Here is a 3,871-nt window from a genome sequence, read left to right as displayed (position 1 = left end):
TTGATAAAGGTGCCAAAAATAAACAATAGAAAAAGGTCAGCCTTTTCAACAAATGGTTGAGGGAATCTGGATATCCACACGCTGAAGATTGAAACAAGGTGCCTATCTCTTGCCATACACAAAAATTAACTCAGAAGGAATCAAAGGCATATATTTAAGACCTGGAACTCTGAAACTGCTAGAAGAAAACATAGGGGAAATGCTACATGAAATAAGAGTGAACAGTACTTTTTTGAGTCGGACGACAAAGGCACAGGCAACTAAAGCAAAAATGCATAAATGGGACTACATCAAACTATAAAGCTTCTGCAAAGCAAGAGACCCCGTCAATAAAGTGAAGAGATAACCTATAGAATGGGAGGAATTATTTGCAAACTACATATTAGACAAAGGGCTAATATCCAGAATACATAAGAAACTTAAATGATTCAACAGCAGAAAACCAAATAACCCGATTAAAAAATGGGTAAAGTACCTGAACAGACATTTCTCAAAAGAAGACATAGAAATGGCCAACAAGCACTGAAAAAATGCTCAAATCACTAATCATCTCGGAAATGCAAACTAGAACCACAATGAGATGTCATCTCACTCCAGTTAGATTGGCTGTTATCAACAAGACAAAAGATAACAAATGCTGGTGAGGATGTGGTGAAGGAGGAACTCTCCTACACTGCTGGTGGGAGTGCAAAGTGGTGCAGCCACTTGTGGAAAACAGTCTGGAGCTTCCTTAGACAACTAAAGACAGATCTACACTCTCATCTTCATCGTAGCACTAGTTACAATAGCCAAGAGATGTAATCAACCTAAATGTCCATCAACGGATGAATGAATAAAAAAACTGTGGTATGCATACACAATGGAATACTACTCAGCTATTAAAAAAATGATATCCTATCATTTGCTGCAACATGGAGGGAACTGGAAACCATCATGTTAAGTGAAGTGAGTCAGGCACAGAAAGACAAATACATGATAGCACTCATATATGGAATTTTTTTTTTTTTTTTAAAGTGGTTCTTATAGAAGTAGAGAGTAGAATAATGGTTACCAGAGGCCAGTAGTAGGGGGGTTGGGGGTAAGGGTGGGAGAGGAAAAGTGATGGACTAATGGGTACGAAACTGTGCTATGTACCCTGAGTGAATCACTGTGCAGTATATACATGTATTGAAACAACATACTGTATCCCAAAAATATGTGGAAGTAAATGTTAAAATATTTTGAATAAAAAAATTTGGAACTGAAATAGTTGCATTGAGGTGTATTATGCTACATCACAATTTCAGAAACTTAAATCTTGATCCGGTTTCTATCATTATAGAGGCCAGTTTATCTGCTACCCGTTCATTTTTTTGCTTTAAGATTTTTATTGTCTGTGATTTTACTGCTCAAATACAGGCTTTTCTGACCACTAAAGGTTACGACTGAAATAAATATAACCTTTTATTTTTCTCTCTGTCACAGGCCATTTAAGGTTCTCCTATTTTGAAAAACACCAGCAAATCCTGCTCCTGTATTCTTATACAACCCTCTCCTATTTTTCTAAGTGCTCGAGTTCTAAATTCCAATCACCTGGAAACTGCATACTCTATAAAAGTCAGAAATATTCAGTTCTTCCCCTAAAGTAAGAGCCTTTATTTTAAACAATTTTTTGCATTCTTCTTCATATTGTAGAGATTTACTATTGAAAGAAATTAATAGCCAAATGTGGGGAAAAGGACTTATATTTACTGAAAGTTTACTATATGCTAGTATTTTACATGCTATTGTAGTTCATTATTTCAATGGTCATGTAAGATGAAACTCAGAAAATTCAAGTAATTGTGAAACTTATGATTAGTTCTGCTGATTTGTCAACTTGATAAATCTGCTTGACTCTAAAACCCATGCTTTGAAGTAGCATAAAGCCTGTAGCTTATAAAAGGAAAGAACCATTGATGCTTGAAAAAATAGATTTAATAGAATTGAGAAATACATATCCTGATTTTGAGTTTATATGTAGAGTCTAAAAAATGACTCAAAAATTGACTTGCATCTTTGTTTTTGAGGTTCACAGAGCAGTGTTTCTCAACCTTTTTTTCTTTTTACATTTTCACTTCCCTAAGGAGATTATTTAGATATCCCCCTGCTATTAATTCCCCATCCCATAAAATTTTATTACCTCAGATATACTTTATATCCCTTGATGTATTGTGACTCTTTTGAGGTCCACAAAGCATTGTAATAACACTTTTCATCCTCTTGGGGGGAATATTGCCCCCTATGAGATGGCATGATATAGACTACTGCTACAATATCTCACCCCTCACCCCTACCTCACTACTAATTATTTAGAGGAGCAGGTTGAGTGTAGCAAGCACAGCTTTGCACTTGGACAAATCCTTCCTGGATTCTAGTTCTAGCACTTGTTCCTTAAGAGAACTAGGGCAAGTAACAAAATCTCTCTGAGCCCCAGTTTGCACTTCAGGAAAATTGCGTGATAATTCCTAATTCATAAAGTTGTGAGACTCGAAAGCAAACAAACAAACAAACTATAGGACCTTGCAGGAGCCAACAGAGTTCTCAAAAAGTTTTATCTCATTTTTTTCTCTTCCATGGAGACATCACTAGATTTTGCATTTTCTGAGACTAGTACTAGGAGCATCAGCCTAGAATGTGGAAAACATAGGATCTGGTACAAACTCTGAACTACCTAGACAAGTGGTTTTCTCTTTGTAAAATGAGAGGGCTCATTCCTAAGTTTCATTTTAAGCTTTATAGTCTGTGCTCTTTTAACACCATATAAGGTCCTCACAGGGACCTAAAAGAATTAATCACATTTAAAAATGTTGTTGGCACTTTTAATCTCAGTGCTAAAAATTTTGTAACAGTGTTTTTTCTCTTCACACATACTTGAGGACCTGAATATTAAGATTTAAGAAACACATACAGCCGTAGATGGTACCAGTTGGCCTAATAAGAGATTTTATTTGCACTGAAAACTGTATTCCCTAGTGATTTCCTCAGGATCATTTTTCTAGAAACAATCATGAAAGAAACTTCACTATGTCTCTAACTTCATTTTATTTCTAACTATTATAGAGTGAAAACATAAATGATATTAGATAATTACAGCTTTTCTTTCCCGTGTGCTAAAGTGTTAACAGCGGTCAGGATTCGGTCCACAACAGGAAGAGGCAAAGATTGAAGGAGCGAACAACTTAGTCACTGGAAGGGATTATGCCTACCAGGGAACATTAAAGAGCTTGCTTAGGTATGAAAGCACAGGAAAAACACGGAGAGAGTTTAAAGCTCCTCTTGGATTGTAGGCATTATATCCTATGTATATATTTGTGTTTTTATTTATTTGGAATTATTCAGATAAACAAATTGCATGAAGAATACTCTAATGAGCAGCCATGTCTCCACAACCGGTTATCCAAAGGAAACAATACAAACCCAGCTGAAATTCCTCATGTGTCTTTTCCTAATTGCAATCCTCTCTCTTCCCTGTGGAAGTGTATCTCTCCTGAATTTGGTATTTATCATCCCCATCCATTTATTTCATTCCTCTCTTTTTTTGCATATGCATATCTCTCTCAGCAACAAATAGAATAATTTTACATGCTTTGCATTTACAAGATGGATATCATAATGTATGTATTTTTCTAAAATTTGCCTTATTTCACCCAATGTTATGTTTATGAGATTCATTTTATTTATTTTTGAATATTTTATTTTGAATGGCTAAGCAATTTTATGTAATATACTCTTTTACATTACATTATGCTATTATTACTTTTATCAATAAATGATTGATTTGATTAGCATTTAGTTGCATATTTTAAGTCATTTTCAAGGTGATAGGCTTTTAAATCTCTTTTGAAATAAT

Source organism: Cynocephalus volans, chromosome 9 (genome assembly GCF_027409185.1).
Source record: "Cynocephalus volans isolate mCynVol1 chromosome 9, mCynVol1.pri, whole genome shotgun sequence".
In the NCBI taxonomy this organism is placed as follows: Eukaryota; Metazoa; Chordata; class Mammalia; order Dermoptera; family Cynocephalidae; genus Cynocephalus; species Cynocephalus volans.
Note: the sequence above shows the minus strand (reverse complement) of the source record.